Source organism: Lissotriton helveticus, chromosome 5_1 (assembly GCF_964261635.1).
Source record: "Lissotriton helveticus chromosome 5_1, aLisHel1.1, whole genome shotgun sequence".
Lineage (NCBI taxonomy): Eukaryota > Metazoa > Chordata > Amphibia > Caudata > Salamandridae > Lissotriton > Lissotriton helveticus.
Window position 1 is genome coordinate 1,634,502,295 of NC_136065.1, and position 22,245 is coordinate 1,634,524,539.

The 22,245-nt window shown below is 49.9% G+C and overlaps 1 protein-coding gene across 1 annotated transcript in view; it reads right to left on the reverse strand.

Moving 5' to 3' along the window:
- LOC144755669 (leukotriene B4 receptor 1-like) overlaps positions 1 to 10,956 on the reverse strand; it is a 176,768-nt gene extending 165,812 nt beyond the window's left edge. Inside the window, exon 1 of the mRNA XM_078644838.1 lies at positions 10,395 to 10,956. The gene's annotated coding sequence lies outside the window, so the exon portion shown is untranslated. The remainder of the gene's footprint in view (positions 1 to 10,394) is intronic.
- Between the last annotated feature and the right edge of the window lie 11,289 nt (positions 10,957 to 22,245).

A 22,245-nucleotide genomic window follows, 5' to 3' on the forward strand; every position in this document is an offset into this window, starting at 1 on the left:
GCTGCGGGCGATGTGTAACACAGTCTGGGCTGTGGGCGATGTGTAATGCTGTCTGGGCTCCGGGCGATGTGTAATGCAGTCTGGGCTGCCAGCGATGTGTATCGCAGTCTGGGCTGCGGCGATGTGTAATTTAGTCTGGGCTGCAGGCGATGTGTAACGCAGTCTGGGCTGCGGGCGATGTGTAATGCAGTCTGGGCTGCAGGCGATGTGTAAGGCTGTCTGGGCTGCGGGCGATGTGTGATACAGTCTGGGCTGCGGGCGATGTGTAACGCAGTCTGGGCTGCGGCGATGTGTAATGCAGTCTGGGCTGTGGGCGATGTGTAACGCAGTCTGGGCTGTGGCGATGTGTAATGCAGTCTGGGCTGCAGGCGATGTGTAACGCAGTCTGGGCTGCGGGCGATGCATAATGCAGTCTGGGCTGCAGGCGATGTGTAACGCAGTCCGGGCTGCGGGCGATGTGTAACACAGTCTGGGCTGTGGGCGATGTGTAATGCTGTCTGGGCTGTGGGCGATGTGTAATGCTGTCTGGGCTGCAGGCGATGTGTAACGCAGTCTGGGCTGCGGGCGATGTGTAACACAGTCTGGGCTGTGGGCGATGTGTAATGCTGTCTGGGCTGCGGGCGATGTGTAATGCAGTCTGGGCTGCGGGGGATGTGTAACACAGTCTGGGCTGCGGCGATGTGTAATGCCGTCTGGGCTGCAGGCGATGTGTAATGCTGTCTGGGCTGCGGGCGATGTGTAACTCAGTCTGGGCTGCCGGCGATGTGTAACGCAGTCTGAGCTGCGGGCGATGTGTAATGCAATCTGAGCTGCGGGCGATGTGTAATGCAGTCTGGGCTGCGAGTGATGTGTAATGCGGGCGATTTGTAACGCAGTCTGGGCTGTGGGCAATGTGTAATGCTGTCTGGGCTGCGGGCGATGTGTAATGCAGTCTAGGCTGCGGCGATGTGTAACGCAGTCTGGGCTGCAGGCGATGTGTAACGCAGTCTGGGCTCCGGGCGAGTGTAACACAGTATAACACGAGTGTATGCCGCAATTTGCAAATAGGGCGATTGGCATCAGCGAGGCAGTATTTGATTATACCTTCTATAAGGAGACTGTCTTTACCCTGGCAGAAGTGGACAGGGCACTGGACCTAGTCACGGAAGGACGTTCTACCGGCATGGACTGTGTCCTCGCAGATCTCTTCTTAAACAATAGAGGGCGATGGCGGTTTTATATTTTATATGTGTCGAACGCCATTACCCAAGGGATGGAAGTCCCTAAATCATGGAAAGGGGCAGAAATTGTGCTGGTATACAAAAAAGGGGACAAGGCCTTAGCAAGAAACTATAGGCCGATAAACCTGATCGACTGTATACAAAAGATCATGGGGTGATTGGTTTTGGGTAGAATTCAGACCTGGATGGATGATGACAATATCTTGAGTCACCTTCAGGCTGGATTTCGCCCAAAAACAAGTACCATAGACCAGGTATTTCGGTTTATTATGTTATGCGCACCGTAGTCCTGGAAAAAGGTACCCTGTATGCTGTCTTTGTGGACTTAAGTATATTCAACAGAAAAAGTGGCTAGACAGGAAATTTTTATTTTTTATTTTTTGTCACACCTAGTCGAAAAATTCTAGGTGGTTAGACTGTTTTATTTAAGTCTTTTTTTCTTTTTTTGAAGAAAACTTTATACACTTTTATATATCAAAAAAAGGAAAAACAGTTATCAGACAATATTGAACATATACAGACAGTGAAACATAAATATATACACAATCCTACTAGTGTGCTATACAGTATACACCAAATACATTATTTTATGACCCTAGAGGCACCCTTCTTGTCTTTCCCCAGCTGGGGGTCAACGCGTTTCGAACCGCCGTTCAGTTTAGGGGTTCTCCTCAGGACACGGACTGGAGGTGGCCATAACTGGATATTGCAATCACAGACCACTGTAGTGTGAAGTTGGCGCTTGCCAGACGCCGAGCGAGAACAGAGAGAGCAGCCGAATTGAACAAACAATTAAGTCTATAGAGGATTACAAGAGCGGCACTGGTGCCGGAGACCGGCCAACGCCCCCGTCCTCTGCTCACGCTTCGTTGCACCTCCACAAGCCCTGAAGAAATCCAAAAATTCAGCTGGCAACTTCGCACTACAGTGGTCTGTGATTGCAATATCCAGTTATGGCCACCTCCAGTCTGTGTCCTGAGGAGAACCCCTAAACTGAACGGCGGTTCGAAACGCGTTGACCCCCAGCTGGGGAAAGACAAGAAGGGTGCCTCTAGAGTCATAAAATAATGTGTACATCTGTATCCCTAGTAGTGTGACCCATGGTAACAATCTAGTCCCTGGCTTAGTTAGACAGGCAGGCTTTGCTCACGAACTCTATGGTCCGCCTGTCTCTTTGTTTTCAATTTGATGGACTGGTGCCTTTATGACGAAAATAACTAGAGGCATTGTATAAATGTGTATTTGGTGTATATTGTATAGCACACTAGTAGGATTGTGTATATATTTATGTTTCACTGTCTGTATATGTTCAATATTGTCTGATAACTGTTTTTCCTTTTTTTGATATATAAAAGTGTATAAAGTTTTCTTCAAAAAAAGAAAAAAAGACTTAAATAAAACAGTCTAACCACCTAGAATTTTTCGACTAGGTGTGACAAAAAATAAAAAATAAAAATTTCCTGTCTAGCCACTTTTTCTGTTGAATATATTGGAGTGGTCCAGGCTAGCCAGAGATAGGACCCAAACCTCTCTGTTTCCCTGTTTGTGGACTTAAGGGCGGCCTTTGACTTGGTCCCACGCAATATATTGTGGAAAGTCCTTGCGGGGTTGGGGATGGCACCTGAACTGTTGAGTTTGATTGTCCGCTTGCATGAGGGTACGTTCGCTCGGGTACGGTGGGGTGGCCGGGGAGAGGTAACAGAGCCGTTCCCGGTGGAGCAGGGAGTGAGACAAGGTTGCGTCATGGCGCCGACCTTGTTCTCGCTCTTTGTGAACGGGGTTGCGGACTTCCTCTCCCTGGTCCCTACCGATGCCCCTGCGATGTCTGGTGAGCGGGTTCTGATCCTCATGTTCGCGGACGACACTCTCATCATTTCAAAAACACCAAGTGGGCTCCAGCTCGCACTGAAACGATTTGAAGACTTTTGCCGAGATAGGGGTTTAGAAATAAACACGGCAAAAACCAAGTTTATGGTCCTTGCAGGCCGTAAAACCCTGCTAGACCTTTTAGAGGGCCGATACATATGAATGGTTCCCCGTTGGAGAGGGTAGATGCCTTCACATATCTGGGGGTCACCCTCCAGAGAGATCTGGGGTGGTCTAGCCAGTTAGATATTGTAGTGTTAAAACATCGCCAACAGGCAGGCATTCTTTTAAAAAAAAAATCCTCTTCGTTATCAAAGCCCATTAGCCCACTGTTGGAAATATACGGGATGAAGGTGGTAAGTTCGGCACTTTATGGTGCTGAACTCTGGGGGTTCGAGGACTTAAGAAAGGTGACGCTGGCAGAAAATGAATTTCTGCGGAAAGCTACAAGCGTTCCCATAAGTACCCCGATAACACCACTAATGTGGGATCTTGGAAAAAAGACGGTGCAAGAACTTGCCTTCCTACGGCCATTACTGTACTGGCGCCGTCTATGGTCCACTGAAGAACTACAGCATTATGCCCATGGGCTGAGGGAAATAATGATCATGGATTCATGCCAGAAAATTCCTTGGCTGAAGGCCATTTGGTCTTTACTTTTCAAAATGGGAATGAGGGAACTCTGGGACGACCCAAAAAACGCTATATTCCCCTCCAAAAAAATTGTACAAGAAAAGTATTGGGAGATGGTGCTTACAGATGCAAGGACAAAGGGACTCTCCTCGCACTTAACTAGCCAATTTCTGGAAATAAAAGCCGGACCGAAGCTGGAACCATATTGGGACACTATCGGAAAACAGCAGGATCGTAAGCTCTATTTCCAACTAAGAGTAGGTACCCTTCCTGTAAGATCTTTTACAGCTAAATGGGCAAGAGAAAACGGTAACGACAGATGCCCTAAGTGTGGGGAGGAACAAGAGTCATTAAGTCACTTTCTTTTTTTTTGTCCTTTGTATTCGGCACCCAGATCGATGTGGATAAAACCTATATGCAAATTGTTTGGTATGCATAGACATCAAGAGGCGCTAAGAATCTTATGTACGGACCCGATGCCTTTAATTGCTGTCGCTATGGCTACATTTCTGAAATGGGCCTGGGTAATTCGTACAAAACAAATAGCGGGAGGCATATGAATTTCAGCTGATTTATACTTGCAATATTTTGAGGGCTGTTTTATGAACTTTTCTGTAATACTCCCCTGGATCAAATGCACACTGATGAGTTTGTTTTTAGGATTTATGAACTAATGTAAGAATATATTCGGCAATAGTCCAATGTAGTTTAATACCTTTTAATATTTATGTATATGTTTTTATGGATTTTTAATCTAAAATTGTGTATTTTATGTATACTTTTATGACTTAAATTGTCGAATAAAGTTATTATGAATGTAACACAGTCTGGGCTGCGGGCGATGTCTAATGCAGCCTGGGCTGCGGGCGATGTGTAACGCAGACTGGGCTGCAGGCGATGTGTAATACAGTCCGGGCTGCGGGAGATGTGTAATGCAGTCTGGGCTGCAGGTGATGTGTAACGCAGACTGGGCTGCAGGCGATGTGTAACACAGACTGGGCTGCAGGCGATGTGTAATACAGTCTGGGCTGCGGGAGATGTGTAATGCAGTCTGGGCTGCAGGTGATGTGTAATGCAGTCTGGGCTGCGGGCGATGTCTAATGCAGTCTGGGCTGCAGGTGATGTGTAACGCATACTGGGCTGCAGGCGATGTGTAATACAGTCTGGGCTGCGGGAGATGTGTAATGCAGTCTGGGCTGCGGGCGATGTCTAATGCAGTCTGGGCTGCAGGTGATGTGTAACGCAGTCTGGGCAGGGATGTCAGTGTGAAGCACGGTCTTGGCTGCGGGCGATGTGTAATGCAGTCTGGGCTGCGGACAATGTGTAATGCAGTCTGAGCTGCGGAGGATGTGTAACAGTCTCGGCTGCGGGCGATGTGTAATGCAGTCTGGGCTGCAGGCGATGTGTAATGCAGTCTGGGCTGCAGGTGATGTGTAATGCAGTCTGAGTTGCAGGCGATGTGTAACGCAGACTGGGCTGCAGGTGATGTGTAATACAGTCTGGGCTGCGGGAGATGTGTAATGCAGTCTGGCTGCAGGTGATGTGTAATGCAGTCTGGGCTGCGGGCGATATCTAATGCAGTCTGGGCTGCAGGTGATGTGTAATACAGTCTGGGCTGCGAGCGATGTTTAATGCAGTCTGGTCTGCGGGCGAGGTCTAATGCAGTCTGGGCTGCAGGCGATGTGTAATGCAGTCTGGGCTGCGGGCGATGTGTAACGCAGTCTGGGCTGTGGGCGATTTGTAACACAGTCTCGGCTGTGGGCGATGTGTAATGCAGTCTGGGCCGCAGGTGATGTGTAATGCAGTCTGAGCTGCGGAGGATGTGTAACACAGTCTCGGTTGCGGGCGATGTGTAATGCAGTCTGGGCTGCAGGCGATGTGTAATGCAGTCTGAGCTGCAGGTGATGTGTAATGCAGTCTGGGCTGCGGGCAATGTGTAGCGCAGACTGGGCTGCAGGCGATGTGTAATGCAGTCTGGGCTGCAGGTGATGTGTAATGCATTCTGGGCTGCAGGCGATGTGTAATGCAGTCTGGGCTGCAGGCGATGTGTAATGCAGTCCGGGCTGCGGGTGATGTGTAATGCAGTCTGGGCTGCAGGTGATGTGTAACGCAGTCTCGGCTGCGGGCGATGTGTAATACAGTCTGAGCTGCGGACAATGTGTAACACAGTCTCGGCTGCAGGCAATGTGTAATGCAGTCTCGGCTGCGGGCGATGTGTAATGCAGTCTGGGCTGCAGGTGATGTGTAATGCAGTCTGGGCTGCAGGTGATGTGTAACGCAGTCTGGCCTGGGATGTCAGTGTGAAGCACGGTCTCGGCTGTAGGTGATGATGAGAGTACAGTGAGTTAGATTCTACTGTATATTTTGCGTGATAAGCCCAGATCTCTGCCGCTGGTGCCCAGTCAGCTGGGTGATATGGTCATTTACAGATAGAGTGAGGGCCATGATTGTAAAGGGTCAGGTTAGAAACCAAAAGCAGTCCTTCCAAGAAGGTTAAAACCACCCCCTGGAGGCCACCACTAGTATGAGGTCATGGGGGCATGGGTGGGTCAAAGCTGCCCACCCACCGTCGCCTGCAGCCCACCCTCTCCGGGCGCCATACTGGGAGAATGGTGAGTACGCACTGGAAGTGTCGAGCGAGAGCCTGTGGCACAGAGCATCCTTGTTTAAGTGGGTTCACTTGGGAGTTGCAATAATTAATCCGTTTCTAAGGACCCTGTCAATAGTATCACTTTCACAGAGGAAGGGCCTAATGTAGCTGTGCGTTGCCTGCCGGAAACGGTGTGAGGGAGGAGTGATTAGCGAGGGAGTCGGTAGTGCAGTGCTTCTGGGAATGCACAGCCAAACTGTGGAGTGCAGGAAGGGGTTACACAGTAGTGGCTCCTGGAGGGAGTGCTGCCGGGTGGTGATGCAGGGCGGGGATGGGCAGGGTGGGGGGTAGTAAACTCCGGATTATGTCCGAACGGAGGTAAGTATACAAATAAATAAATAAAACGAATTTCGTTGCTCGCGCTGCATCGCCAAATGCCATGTAGCATGCGCAGTGAAATTCATTGGGGTAACAGTAGCGGAAATGGTGGTAAAGGAGTGGAAAGCAGTGTTAGGGGCGTGAGTAAGAGGTGGTAAAGTTAAAAAGAAAACAAGCACTAGTAAATGCATTAGGTTTCGCCTATGTGATTAGCAATACATTTTTTTGTTGAAATGTTACACTTTTGTGAGTAGTTGTGCAATATAAGTTACTGGATAGATAGACAAACAGACAGATAGACCGACCAACCGACTGACCAACAGCTAAATGTTCACAGCCTCTGAAAGTTAACAGTATGGTTCGCTCTCCCAAATACATTTTTCGTTCTCCAAAATATATTTCTGGGACCTCGTATCTCTAATTATGTTTTAATAAATAAACACAAATCGATAGTAAAATGCCTGAATGTGAGCATCTAACGAAGAATTTTCCTTCACAATCAACGATAGGGTTCGTTCAACAATAGAAATGTTTTTCTGAGGCTTCTGCAGGCAACACAATAATAATTAAAATGCTCAATGCACATAGACCATAAAAGTAAACGGTATGGATCATTTAAAAAAAAAGCGAAAAGTGCATTCTAACCAGAAATAAGCAGACAGGACCCCTGTGCCTATAATGCGGGGGTGGGGAGGAGGTTTCACACAGCCTCTAAAAGTAAACTGTAGGGCAAAGTAGCCCCAAATCTTGCTAACCGAGCCACGGAGCAGCACGTGTTGCATGCTGGCTGGTTCCCGCCCAGATACCTGTGGCGTGATGGTGTCAAGTGTGAGGACACACTGAAGTGTAAAAGTTCTGCGTCCTGGTCTCCCAGGAACAGTTACAGGCAGCGGTGGCGCAGAGACCCAAGCACTTCCCACCCACGCCTCGCACCGCTAAAGGCTCACATTTGAGATGAGGGAGGGGTAAGTTGCAAGTTTAAATGAAAGGAGAGTAGACAAAGCGCAAGGGCAGAAGTTGTTAATTTGTAATAAAGAAGTGCTGAGGCTTTCGTCAGGAGGCAGCTCGCACCAGCCCATTTGACAACCAAGCGCTGCCTAAAATAGACCCAACTAGTGACCATTAAAGTATGAAAGTGGGGAGAGGATGTGGTGTAATGGCTAGGGTTGCTGTCTTCGGAGCTGGGGGAACCAGGTTCGAGTCTCTGCTTCGGCTCAACATCCTGTCATTCTGGGCAAATCGATTAATCTCCCGAGCCACAGTGGAGCAGCCCAATGTATCCTTGCTAATAAATGAATGTGTGCTTAACTGGTGCTCAGAAAAACGACATTGTTGATAAAGAAGTGCCGGTGATGAGCACTGGAAACCACCGGCTCAAATTGAGAACTGGAGGAAAGGGCAGGTGGCACCGGGTGTGCAAGAGGTGGGGATACAGAAGTGTAAAGAAAGATGGTATTTAGAAACACAGGGGAGCGAGCAGCTGAAGACTGTGGCATGGAGAGGAACAGGAGGTGAGAGAGGAAAGGGGCCTGAGAAATTATGCAAGACGAGACAAGAGGGGCGAGAGCGAGGGGGGGGGGTGCTAGAGTGGGGATGTGCTGGAGGGAAGCAGTTCCCTTTGTACAGAAGAGGCCTCTGTGACTGTGTAAGGGATGCATACAGTGCAGGGGCATCCCACTGGGTACAGAACTACAGGGGACGAGACAAGCAACGGGGTCAGGGGGGTGTAGAAATTAGAAAAGGGTTAGGGCATGGCAATCGAGGTGAAGGTTATACAGAAATAAGGAGAGTGATGCAGGCATGCCCAGGTGGATGAAGGGATGAACGGGGACGGGACATGCCTAGATGGAGAGTATGTAGAAATGAAAAGAGGTGAGCAAGGCACATGCCCAGGCTTGGAATAAGTACACATTAAAATAAACGGTTCCACAGCCTCTGAAAGTAAAGAATCGGATAGGGAAGCCATTCATTTTGTGGAGAAAAAAAGAAAGAAACCGTTCAAGAATAAAAAAATCGGGCATTGCAATCAGATATTTGTAAACAAAAGCCCACAAAAAAGCTGTAACACGCTGCCTATGAAAGTAAACAGTATGCAGCATTAACACAGAAAAAGTAGTTCGAAGCATCAACGTGGACGGGGATAAGTAATTAGTCCACAGGAAACTGATAAGATAGGCATGGAAGGGAGATTGGCCTACAAACTATAATAACTGAGGAAAGCAAACTGCCAAGCACAATGACCAATCAGAAGTGAAGGATGGATGTAAATCTCTTTTAAGATATATTAAATACAATAGATTTCACAAGCACTGTGCAAACTCTGTGCAGGTGTAACCTAAGAAACGAGCAACGATGGTAGGCAGGGACAATGGAGTAACATTTTGTGGTGCAGCAAAATGAACGGTATGGCTGTGACACGCTGTGGCATATGTCACATCACATGCCAGACGTGGGGAAGAGTTGATGCTGAAAAGCATTTCAGGACATATAAAGTTAGAGAAGTGCTGTGAAGGAGTCTGGCTACAGAAACTAGGCAATATTTATTCCCACAGCCTCCACGTCTGACACGATTCATGCACCAATCCAAGCTCGTCATCGACTGGAACTGGCGCAGATGAACCCTGGCACACATACCCGCCAAGCACCATTGCTCAGACCTGTGAGAGGCCAAGCCCCATTTCCCATGTCTTATCAAGCCTTGCATAGAGCAATCGCCACAGAAGAAGACATTATGGTGTGGGGTCATTTGCCTGCTCAGGAGAGTACAAGAAGCTGCCAATCAGCAAAGTCACACTTTAATCCCGTCTCTGAAAATTGCTTCCTGGCTTTACCGAGTGGGAGTCACCCCAGGAGGTGGCCCGTCCTGCCTTGGGGCGCAGTAAAAGGGTGTGTGCAGAGCTCTCACATTTTCCAACTCCAGAGTGAGCAGCTCATCCTGGCTTCGTCTTTTTTAATGTGAATTCTAGGACTTGTAATCCTGGTTTTATACTTGAATCAACAAGATTAGAAATCACAGGTAGTGCATAAGGGAAGGAGGACTGGACGAACTGCTCAGGCATGGAAATGGGAAATGTGAGAGCTCTGCTGGGTGGAAGCCCCCAGGGCATCCTTGTGGACAGAGCTCTCCCCCGGTAATGGGACAGAGTGACGTTATCACTAAAACTCCCTCCCCAGTGACCGTGACCTTAGACCTCCGAAGTCCCGAATGATATGCTTGTCTTCCATCAGCCCAGGAAATCCCCAGTATGTGGAGGGTCGGAGTCTCATAGGGCAAATTGGAAGGGCTTAAAGGGCAGGATTGACAGGTTAGTGGGTGGGTTGTTTTTTTGGGGTGTGGGGGGTATTTCTGCATACTTTCTGGTCTGCTGGGCCGGTTTTTACTGTTAGTTTCCCTGAAGTTGCCAACAACAGTGCTTGCATCAAATGCATACAATGAATCTCCCATATCTAGCAAAACACTTACACAGTAGATCTTTACAGGTTCAAAGGTGCCCGGATTTGCAGATGTGGAGACCTTTTTTAGCTACCCGATTAGCAAGGGTGCCAGTTTTATTTTGGCCTCCGAGCTCACTTTCTGTCCTAGTCTATCTAACTCTGGGTGCCAGTTGTTAAGCAGGCCCTGGGGGCCCGGGGCGCGCCGTGGACAGGAAGTGTGCGGTGTCCTTGCCAGCAGTGCTCCACTGAGGACTGAATTATGTTGTACTTACCACGCGGAAATGTATTCTTTGAACTGGCTCAGTTGTCAGTCATAAGCGCCGTCGCGCCGAGGCTCACGGATTAGTGCCTGTTCCTTTCTTGTAGCTCCTCGAGTCTCCGTCCAGGGCTCCCAAGGCGCATTTTTTGTTCTTCAATGCGCACTCCTTTCTTCTCCCGGACGCCTCTCCAACCCCAGCTCTGGCTTCTCGGCTGGAGTAGCCTCTCACCTCTCACTCCTTGGGTCTCTGTGACACGTCCTCGCTTCTTGGCGCTAGCCCTTTAGGTCTCACTCATTGGTTCCCAGAGGCTAGCTCTCAATCCTTGTTGTAAGCGCTCAGATCTTGGTCCTCAGCCGCTGCTCTCGCTCATTGACGCCCCTCCTCCCTCCGCACGGGGTCCTGGCTATAACAATTCACGCTCCTCTTCCCCTCTAGCGCTCATTTCTCCTCCTTGGCGCTAATCATCAGGCCTTAGTCCTCTGCTTCTGTGGTTTTCTGCAGGTCTCCTCCCGTCCATTACGCGCCTCCATGCATTATTGAGTGCACTTTCCTCTTCGTAAGGCGCGGAGGTCCCTTATCTGCCCTAGCTGCGGTCTCGGGAGCTGGGTGTGGGGGTCAGAGGGGAAGGAGCACAGCAGGCGTGTGTGTGCTGTGGGGGCGGGCAGCGCCGACTGACTGCCTGCAGTGTCACTCACTCTTTGCGCTCTCCCAGTCAGGACTTGCAGCCGCATTGACACACCTCAGCATCGCCTGCAGCGCGTTGGATCAGACATTCCAGGCGCTCTGAGGGCCGGCCGGCGTGCTCTCTGCCCTTGAGATCTGTCTGTCCCTCTCTGAGGAGGACACACCCACTCCAAATACTGCATGGCTCTCCTTAAAGACTATCCCTCCAAACACTGCCTGTCTGGCTCAAAAGATGGTCACTCTGAAGGCAGTCAGTATGTCTCACTCCCACTGCTCTGTCTGTCACGCTAGAGAGAGCTTCACTCCGCACACGACATGTCAGCAGAAGTACTAACTTTCTCACTGTAGGTCTTACTCTTTGTAATTAATATTGGACTTTTCACCTTCATTTTCTCCGTCTTTTTAATCTGCCTCTCTCCCTGCAGCTTCCTTCTGCTGTCGCGCCCTGGCTCTCTCACTAGTAGCCATTTCGACTCTCAGTAATTATAACGTAACTATCTCTCTGTTTGTTTTACTGCTGCTCCCTTCCTGTGCGCATTAACAGCGCATCGATGACTACAGCGCATCGATGACTGTCTCCCTCTATGCTTGCTTTGTGTCGGCAATTGTTATTGCGAGGTCTTTTTTGGGGGCCCAGGGGCAGTGCTTATTAGTGGGCAGTATCTACTGTCGTTATCGCTGGTGTCCCAGGGCCGTAGTATCGCAGCCGCTGCACTTCTCATTTCCTTTCTTCTCCTTTCCCTTTCTTTTCCTTGCCCTGACCCTCGCTCGGGCCCGAATCATCCTCACCAACCCCGCCAGCGACGATGCCCCCCTCTGTATCCACTCACACTTTCTCTACACCCTTACGGTGCGACCCCTCCCAACACCTGCTCCCTTCCCGCCACTTTTTCCCAGCGTGCCTTTTCCTTTTCTGTTCTTTCTTTTTGTACTCTTCTTTCTTTTTTACTCTTTCCTTCTCTTCTCCTTCCCGTCTTCATAACCTATTATTTTCTTCTCTTGTTCTACCTTTCTTTCTCTTCTCTTCTATCATTTCATTTCCCCTCTTCAATCTTTTGCTTTGTTCCGCTTTCCCTCTCCCCTCCTTGTCACCTCCTGACCCCTCCTCCCGGCTCACCCACCTTCTCCCAATTCTTCCAGATCCCTGTTTCCGTGCCACATGCTCGCTTGCACTCTTTGACGGCCTAGGGCGGCAGGTTTGTAGCATTGTATTCTTTATTGTATCATGTTTCTGTAACCAGTCATTTTGAGGGGTGACCGGATTACCTATATATTACACAAACCACAAATAAAGGACCGGGAATGGGTTTTTGTATGCAGCTGCAAACAAAAAACGTAAACATTTAGTTGTCCTTGAAACAAAGTGGAAAAATCAATCCTTCTTTGCCACATACCCATTGTGCTGCACCATTCAGACAGGCAGGTTTACATCAGCTATTCTCAAAGCTGCTGTTATTTCAAGAGGACAGCTTGACATCTGAAGAATCCCAAGCATGCTCTATGCTTCTTATGGTTTTTGTCTTGAGCCCTCAAATGCTTCCCGTTGAGACATGTATGTGATAAATAGGAATCTTGCTGAGGCGAGAATGTCCCCTGTATGATGTATGGTTGTGTTCCCTGTCTTGGTTGCCCAAACTGCATGGACCTGTGATCTAGGGTGACCAACTGGCATGGGTGCAAATTCAGGACAGTGAGTGTAAAAATTCAGGACAAAGGGTCAAAATTATGGACAAAAATTCAGGACAGGAGGTAAAAAATCAGGACAAAAGGTACGTTTTACAGACACATCAGAGAAGGTTGCGCAATAGTATATAAGTAAGTAAATAGACAACCACTTAAGTACAAGTGAAAATAAGTTTATATAAGGTTGAGACAATTGTGCACTTCATGGTTTGTCAGTATGCGCACAGCTTTAAGCAAATGTGCAGGTCTTTTTGTGGTAACAAACCGGAAAACGCCTGACGCCCGGCCAGTCTGGCCTTGATACCACCCTCCAATGGTGCCCCTCATCTTCACATAGACCCTCTCTCATGTGTATTTAATTTCTTATATAGTTCTACTCATCACAAGTATGTGGGGCAGAGTTTTGGAGTGCGTTACAACACACACATATTATATAGAGACAATCACTCATATAAATGTGAAAGTCAATGTACAGGAAATGTTTCTTAATATAATGGGGCTTACAATGTGTAATCATACTTTCATCCATCATTCAGTCTTTCACCATTCATTCTGTCCTTCCATCTGTGTGCCCATCCATGTCCATATCCATCCATTTACAAACCTATACATCACGTATTCTTCCATCCATCATTTCACTCATCCACCCCTCAATCCACTCTTCTACTCATCCATCATCCATCCATCCACCCTTTCACCCTATCCATCCGAACACTCATCTGTCCACTCTTCCACCCATCCATCCATTCACTCATCCATACAGCCATTTACCTATCCAGCCATACTCTCACTTACTCATTCATCCCTCCAGTCACTCATCCTTCCATCCATTTTCCCATTCAGTCATCCATTTACCCATCCCCCTTTTTCTTTCAATTCCCCTTTCACTTAGCCATCCATCCTTCCATCCACCCACCCATCCACCTACTCATCCACTCATTAATCCATCCATTGAACCTCTCATTCATCCATCCTTTCACTCATCCATCCATCCTTTCTCTCATCCATCCATCCTTTCACTCCTTCACTCATCTATCCATCCTTTTGTCCATCTACCTGCCCTTTCACTCACTCATCCAGCCTTACATCCACTCTTTCACTCATCCGTCCATCCATTCACCCTTTCACTTATCAATTCATCAATCAATCCATCATTTCACTCATCCATCCACCCATTCACTCGCCTGTCATCCACCCTTTCACTCCTCCGTCCATCCATCATTTCTCTCATCTATCCAGCCACCCATCCACCCATCCCTTCACTTACTCACTCACCTTTTCACATTAATTATGAGACCCATCAAGAACTCCACCCTTGCTGTAGTTTCTAAAGCAAGGGGTTGGGTGGGGCAGGACTCACTATTCCCCTGCACATAGGCAATCTAAAAAAAAGTGGAAGGCATGCGTCATGATGCACAGTGCCTGTACGTGGGGTTACTGTGACATGGTGTTGTTTCCAGAGCTTTAAGTGGGATGTAAAAACTAGGGGGGTTCTCTCCAAAAGGGTGTTTAATGTAATAAAATGCGTGGCTTAAAACACATAAGCTAAAAATCTGTGCTTAATATAATGTGCCGCCAGACTGCTATTTTATAATGTGCCGCCGGACTGTTATTTTTGTTGCTTCTGTCATTGCATCCAGATATATAATACAAGTAACATTACACTTAGAACAAGTAACATTACACCTACAACAAGCCAGAACTATTGGCTTTGTCAATGGTTGTTAGTTGAATAAAATAAAAAAGCAGCAACCATGGCTGGTGGTGAACAACACTTACAATGCAATTTTTACATCGCAGAGCCTTTACAACGCAACCATTACAACGCAAACTATTACAACACATTGCTCTGGGGGGCGCTCTAGGATAGGGAATAGGTTAATTTACTATCCAATAACCTTCCCTAGTGTCCACGGGGACTGGAGTTGGAATAGTAAATTAAACTATTCACTATCCAGCACCCCAAAGCACTATGCGTTGTAATGGACTGTGTTGTAATACTTACGTTGTAAAGGCATGCGATGTAAATGCATGCGTTGTAATGTCATACATCCATGGCTGGTACTATAACTATAATCCCTTCCTTTGAACTTCTTTCACTGCCTTCCTTTGGCTAACTTGATTCTCATCTAGCAGCAGCATGGGTGTTTTTGCACTTCCAGGTGACAGAATGCCCTGCCCTGGACTGAGGCTGGAGGAGGCCACCACATGCTGTGCCAGCCCAGACTGCCCCATTGTCATTCTGTATGTGGTTATCAGCCGCTGACAGAATGACAATGGGTGGGGCGGGGCTGCTCTTGTGCTCAGAGGAGTGCGAGGCCGCCCCATCAGGGAGCTGAGGCCTGTCGCAGGGGAACAGCTCTGTTCCCTGCAATGCCTAAAATTACGGATCAAAGGCGTCCGTAAAAAGGATCCTCACGGACAACAGACGTGAGGTCTAATTTACAGACTGTCTGTGAAATTTACGGACGGTTGGTCACCCTAACTGTGATCCCGGTTTTTGGTCAATCCACACACTAACCCCATGAGCGCGGGTGAACCTAGCCCCTGGTCTTTTGACAATGAAAGGCTCTGGCCCTTGTCTTGAACCAAAGGGGCGCTCCGAGTGCGCCCTCATAGAGACAGAGGGCTCCCATCCTTGGCGCTGGACTCCCGTATGGAGCACGGTGGAAGCACTTTTGGAGAATCATAGTCTTCACACTAATGAGGTGAGGTAGGGCTAATGCATATTACATCTGCCCGTGGATTCTGAGGAGATGTGGTTCTGGGAAAACAAGACCCTCGCCCACGTGTTGTTGCATGCTTCAACACCCGATTTCAGTATGTGTCCAGGACTCCAGGTGGACTCAACCACCCAGTGTGGGAGAGGGGGCTTCTTTATTATGTGCCAGAGCGATAGTGATTAAATCAGTCTAGGGCTATCCTCAATTAAATGTTTATTCAGGGACGTCGGGGTGGATTGAATGTGCTTTTGGCTTAGTGGATGGATGTGGGGTTAATACACAGCCTATTTAGATTATCTGTATGTTTTTGGCTGCCATTATCTTGCCCTGTGGGTCAGCGGCAGCCTTCATCAGGACACAGTGGTAGTCTTCCTCAGGACATTTCTTGCTATGTTGATCCTTATTTAAATTTCATTCACTCATTCAATTATGTGGGAACTCTTAGAGACACACTTCTGACAACCTCTTTGCACTTCTGTGGTCAGCACTCTACCTGGAGACTGTCCTGCTGGGCAGAACATCACTGCAGACGAAGGCCAGGTCTGGAAGGAAGCCTGGCCAGGACACTTGAAAGGAGGACTAACGCAAATCAGTTCAAGGAAGCTGAATTACAATACACATCCTCAGTCCATGTAATCCACATAAAGATGGGAGTCCAAGACCTATCAGTGTTCATCACTGTGGTCTCATCTAGAAATGAGGGCATACTTCGCAGAGTATTCAGGGACTACTAAGCAGCAAAGGGTTGGTGTCTCTCTGAGCCAACTTCTCAGTGTTGAGGGAACATCACCTGGAGTCCATTCTGAAGGAGGAAATAATGGACTGTCCGAGGTGCCAAGATATCCTGTCTGTGATCAAGGTAAGGAAGCGCCAACCCTGCAGGAGGAGTTATTCATGGAGTGGACTGCCATAATTTATTCTGGCATAGGGTCCGTCCAACAGAGGCTTGCTAAGGAGCTGAATTGAAGGAATCTCTGTACTGCCAGACTGGGCAGTAAGATCTTCAGCATTTATTCCTGCTGTAGCTACAACCACACCTGGAGCTGTGTGCCATCATGATTATCCTGATCAAAGCCTGGATAAACGCCTGCTGTTGGTCCCTGACCCCCACCTGTGGACAGCGTGACTGCGGCACTGCCAAAGTTCGCAGGTGGGATAGAACTAGTCCTGAAGAACAAGTGATCTGAAAGGTTCCCCTGGGGTGCCTCATGAGTAATAAAGGTCATCGCCTCGTGCTGAAGATAGCACTTGGTGACTACCGCACTGTAACGGGGTGTATAGGAGGTCCCTAGCATACGACACGTCCTCACCGCCTACAACTCCCAGAATCCCTCAGGACACCTCGACAGGCATGGAATGGACTGACCCTGTGTTACCATCACCCCCTACTGTCTCTCTTTCCTCATCTCAGGACATGGACTGGAGCAGGTCGGAGACGGCCGAGGTGGAGTGGCCCTTTAATTCCTGGAAGCTGACAGAAGGGGAGGAGCCTGCGGACTACGCATTTCCGACAAAAGGTCAGGACCCGGAAACGGAGGTGTGCTTGTACACCTGGAGGTCGGAGGAGCGGAACGCCTGGAGTAAGGAGTGGGAGAAGACGAAGATTGAGACCGGAGAAGGAGGGTACGGGAGACGAGGGACGTCGGAAGGAACATCACGGGAGACGGAGGACGACGGAGAGCGGCAAAGACCACCAGAGGCCGGGGGAGTACAGGAGGAGAAACACCAGAGAGAAGCTGAGTCGGCGCCAGCTGTGGACGGCGGAAAGCCAGGAGGCCACCGTTCCTACGAGCCGCCCAGCCACTCACCCAGGGGAGGTGCGTGGCTCACTCAGGTGCGTGATCGCTTGCGGGGCTGGGCTAGTAGTAAAGGTACAGTAGGTACCAAGCCACGGGAGACCTAAGTCCCGGTACCCTATTCCCTCCTGTGCACTACCCTCCAACCACATAGGACACTGTAAATAGTTTGAGCACCGGTGACTTCTCCCTCACTCCCTATCCCGATGTTCTCGTGAGTGTACAATACTCTCACTCAGTACCTGTTTCTTTTCTGTTTTCCCGTCTGGGGAGGAGCAAGAGCCAGCCGCGACGGACATCCCAGGAAGAGCCAACCCCACGAACCCCTGAAGTACTCCGGAAGAAGGAGAAGGTCCGTAGACGTGGAAGGAGTCGCAGCAGGTCACCCCGGAGACCCCTCTCAAGTCGAAAGAGCTGTACTGACCATTTGTTTTCCCTAATAAATCCGCACTTAACCAGAACTCGGTTGTTGCCTATTTCTGCCGCGCCCCCACTCGGCCCCTCTCTTACAGTGGTGGAGAATGCGGGCACACTGACTCTCGATACAGGGATGGAGACCATCATCCAGCAGCTAGTGAAGGGGCAGGAAAAGCTTGAGTGGGTGGCCGAGCAACAGCTGACCTCGGCCCAGGCGGACAGAGAAATCCTAAAGAAAGCCCTAGCCACTAGAGAGGAACACTCGACACCATGGGTAGACCCGACCACCTCTGGAGGGGTACGAGAAGACCGCCCGATACCCCTTGGCTCCTCAGCGGTTTCCCTTCAGAAATACCATCAGGGGGACGATCCTGACTCCTTCATGCTCAACTTTGAGCGAGCAGCCAGGGCCTGTGGGTGGCCCATAAGCAAGTGGCCCTTCTTTCTAGCGCCCCTCCTGTCAGGAGAAGATCAGGCGGCTTACCAAGTCGCCAACCCCAACGGAGATACCCCATATCATGAAGTGAAGAAAATAATCCTGGATCATTTAGGTTTAGACACCGAGGACTATAGATTACGCTTCCGGAGGGAGAGGAGCACCGGGAGAGAACCCCAAGACTCTGTTCGTACGTCTCAAAATGGCAGCCGATAAATGGTTGACCCCATTTACAAGCACTAAGAACGAGATTATGGACAAGATCTATCTTGAGCAATACCTGGAGGCACTTCCGTACGCCACTCAAAGGTGGCTCAGACAGCACCATAATCTAACCATTACGGAAGCAGTGGACATGGCAACGACATTTTCAAGGGCCCAGCCCCGCTCCGGAGGATGGGAGCCAGACCGTTCCCACAAACCTCCTGTGAAGCCAGAGAGAAGGCCATCACGACCAGTGGATCCCCCCAAATCCAAACCATGGAAGCCGGAGAATCCCACCTCATCGGGGCCTCAATGTTTTGACTGTGGCAACTGGGGCCACATTGCCCGGTTCTGCCCTACGAAGAAATCCGGAGAAGAGCCGATGGAGGTGGGATACCTACCTCGCACCGTCCTGTATTCGGCGGAAATGGGGAACGCCTATAGAGTAAGTGTACAGGTGAACGGGTCCTCCCTTCAGGCCCTTCTGGACTCGGGCTGCAGGCAGTCCGTTATACAGTCATCCCATGTGCCACTGTCCCAATACCTCCCGAATATGGCTGTCAATATCCGATGTGTACATGGAGACGTAAGGGCATATCCGCTAGCACAGGTTCCCATACAACCCCTGAAAGGCCCCAAACAAGACATCAGGGTGGGGGTACTCTCCTCCCTTCCAGAAGACCTGATTATCGGGACTGACAACCCCCGGTTCCTGCAGTGGTTCAGACAGAGTATAGGACACCCCGTAACTGGAGTAGAGACCACCAAACCTGCTCTTCTTTCTCCAGACCTCTGGGTTATGGACAGGAGTTTTAGATTTGCCCAGATCAACGACTCCTCGTTATTCAACGCCTGGGAACAGGCTCACCAGGGTCTTACCGATTCTAGGGACATATATCCCCGCTTCCTCATCCGCAATGAGCTGCTGTATAGACAGGGTAGAAAAGACGACCAAGCACAGCTGTTGGTTCCGCTCTCATTCAGGGAGCAAGTCCTGTTCTTTGCCCACAGCCATTTGGTGGCCGGACACACAGGTGCCGAAAAGACGATCCAGAACATTCTACGGTTCTTTTATTGGCCCGGGATTTATCGAGACGCCAGCAAGTTCTGCCAGGAGTGTCGCGTGTGCCAGGTAAAGAACATGTCTCATCCTCCAGCGGTGCCCCTGCAACCCCTTCCTATCATCGGAAAACCATTCGAAAGAGTCGGAATGGACATCATAGGACCCCTCCCCAAAACCAGAAAAGGATTCCAATATGTCCTCGTGGTGGTGGATTACGCCACTAGATTCCCTGAGGCCTTCCCTCTGTCAGCTACTACCACCAAACAAGTCGCGGATAAGATGATCGAACTCTTCAGCAGAGTGGGGTTCCCGAAAGAAATCCTAACGGATCAGGGAACCCCCTTTGTATCCCGATTGATGAAAGAGGTGTGCAGATGTCTGGATGTCCACCAAATACGTACCTCCGTCTACCATCCCCAGACGGACGGGTAAGTAGAGCGCTACAACTGCACCCTGAAGACCACATTAAAGAAAATGATGGAGGTCAACGGGAACGAGTGGGACCAGATCCTTCCCCTGGCCCTGTACGTGATCCGGGGACAGCGACAGAGCAGCATGGGCATATCCTCATTCGAACTTTTGTATGGGCGACAGCCGCGGTCCTTGATGGAAATGACGAAGAAAGCCTGGGAAAACGAGACAACAGAAGAAACCTCCTCTACCCTTGACTATGCTCATAGTCTCAAGACCCGGCTTGGCAAGTTGAGAGACCTGGCATACACACACTTGGAAGCCAGTCAAAAACGACAGAAAACCGCCTATGACAAAGGAAAAAAATGGAGACAGTTGAAGAGAGGAGAATGGGCTCTGGTGTTACTGCCCTCCTCCACCCAAAAGTTCCGTGCCTCCTGGGTTGGTCCCTACCAAGTAGTCGGGTCTATAGGCAGAACCACTTACACCCTACAAACCGGACCCCAGAAGACCCAGGCCTATCATATCAACCTCTTAAAGAAATGGCTGGGACCTCCCCCGGTGAACGTACAAGTGGCGACGCCCTCGAGGGACACCCAGTCCACAAGACACCTATTGGTCATCAACGACGACCTAACACAAGAGCAGACCAACGAACTACACCGGGTACTCGAACACCACGAGGCATCATTCTCGGACCAACCCGGTAGGACTACGATGGCGGAACACTGCATAAACACCCCTCCAGGAAAAATCATCCAGATTAGAGCCTATAGAGTACCCGAAGCACGAAGGACAGCCATCAAGAACGAAGTGAAAGACATGATGGACCTCGGTGTGATACGACAGTCCAAAAGCCAATGGTCTAGTCCCATCGTTATGGTACCCAAACCCGATGGAAGTCGGCGTTTCTGTATGGATTTTCGTGCGCTCAATGAGATATCTGAATTCGATGCCTACCCGATACCTCGAGTTGACGAGATGATAGAACGCCTGGGTGAGGCCCGGTACATCACAACTCTCGACCTTACCAAGGGCTATTGGCAAGTGCCCTTGAGGGAAGAGGACTGTAAGAAAACCGCCTTCAGCACCAACGAGGGACACTATGAGTTCACGGTCCTCCCGTTCGGGTTGCAAGGGGCACCTGCCACGTTTCAACGGCTCATGAACACCGTATTGGCACTGGTTTCCTCCATGGCATCGGCCTATCTGGATGACATAGTCGTCCACAGCAAAACCTGATTTCACGATACCCTTCATACTGCATACCGATGCCTCAGACTATGGTATAGGCGCGGTGCTGTCACAAAAGGGGGTTTATGGGCACGAACACCCTGTGGTGTATGTTAGCCGCAAGCTTTTTCCCAGGGAGTTGAAATACGCTACCATTGAAAAAGAGTGTTTAGCGGTCCGCTGGGCCGTAGAAAAATTGGCCTATTATCTAGAGGGACACCCGTTTGACCTGTACACAGACCATGCCCCCCTCCTATGGATGGCACGTAACAAATCCAATAACGCCAGGGTGATGCGGTGGTTCCTGGCCCTGCAGCCATACACGTTCACAGTGCATCATAGGAAGGGCTCGGAGAATGTGAGTGCGGACTTCCTCTCCCGTCATCCGCTCCCCGATCGGGAGCGTCCAAGGGGGGAGGTGTGTAACGGGGTGTATAGGAGGTCCCTAGCATACGACACGTCCTCACCGCCTACAACTCACAGAATCCCTCGGGACACCTCGACAGGCATGGAATGGACTGACCCTGTGTTACCATCACCCCCTACTGTCTCTCTTTCCTCATCTCAGGACTTGGACTGGAGCAGGTCGGAGACGGCCGAGGTGGAGTGGCCCTTTAATTCCTGGAAGCTGACAGAAGGGGAGGAGCCTGCGGACTACGCATTTCCGACAAATGGTCAGGACCCGGAAACGGAGATGTGCTTGTACACCTGGAGGTCGGAGGAGCGGAACGCGTGGAGTAAGGAGTGGGAGAAGACGAAGATTGAGACCGGAGAAGGAGGGTACGGGAGACGAGGGACGTCGGAAGGAACATCACGGGAGACGGAGGACGACGGAGAGCGGCAAAGACCACCAGAGGCCGGGGGAGTACAGGAGGAGAAACACCAGAGAGAAGCTGAGTCGGCGCCAGCTGTGGACGGCGGAAAGCCAGGAGGCCACCGTTCCTATGAGCCGCCCAGCCACTCACCCAGGGGAGGTGCGTGGCTCACTCAGGTGCGTGATCGCTTGCGGGGCTGGGCTAGTAGTAAAGGTACAGTAGGTACCAAGCCACGGGAGACCTAAGTCCCGGTACCCTATTCCTGTGCACTACCCTCCAACCACATAGGACACTGTAAATAGTTTGAGCACCGGTGACTTCTCCCTCACTCCCTATCCCGATGTTCTCGTGAGTGTACAATACTCTCACTCAGTCCCTGTTTCTTTTCTGTTTTCCCG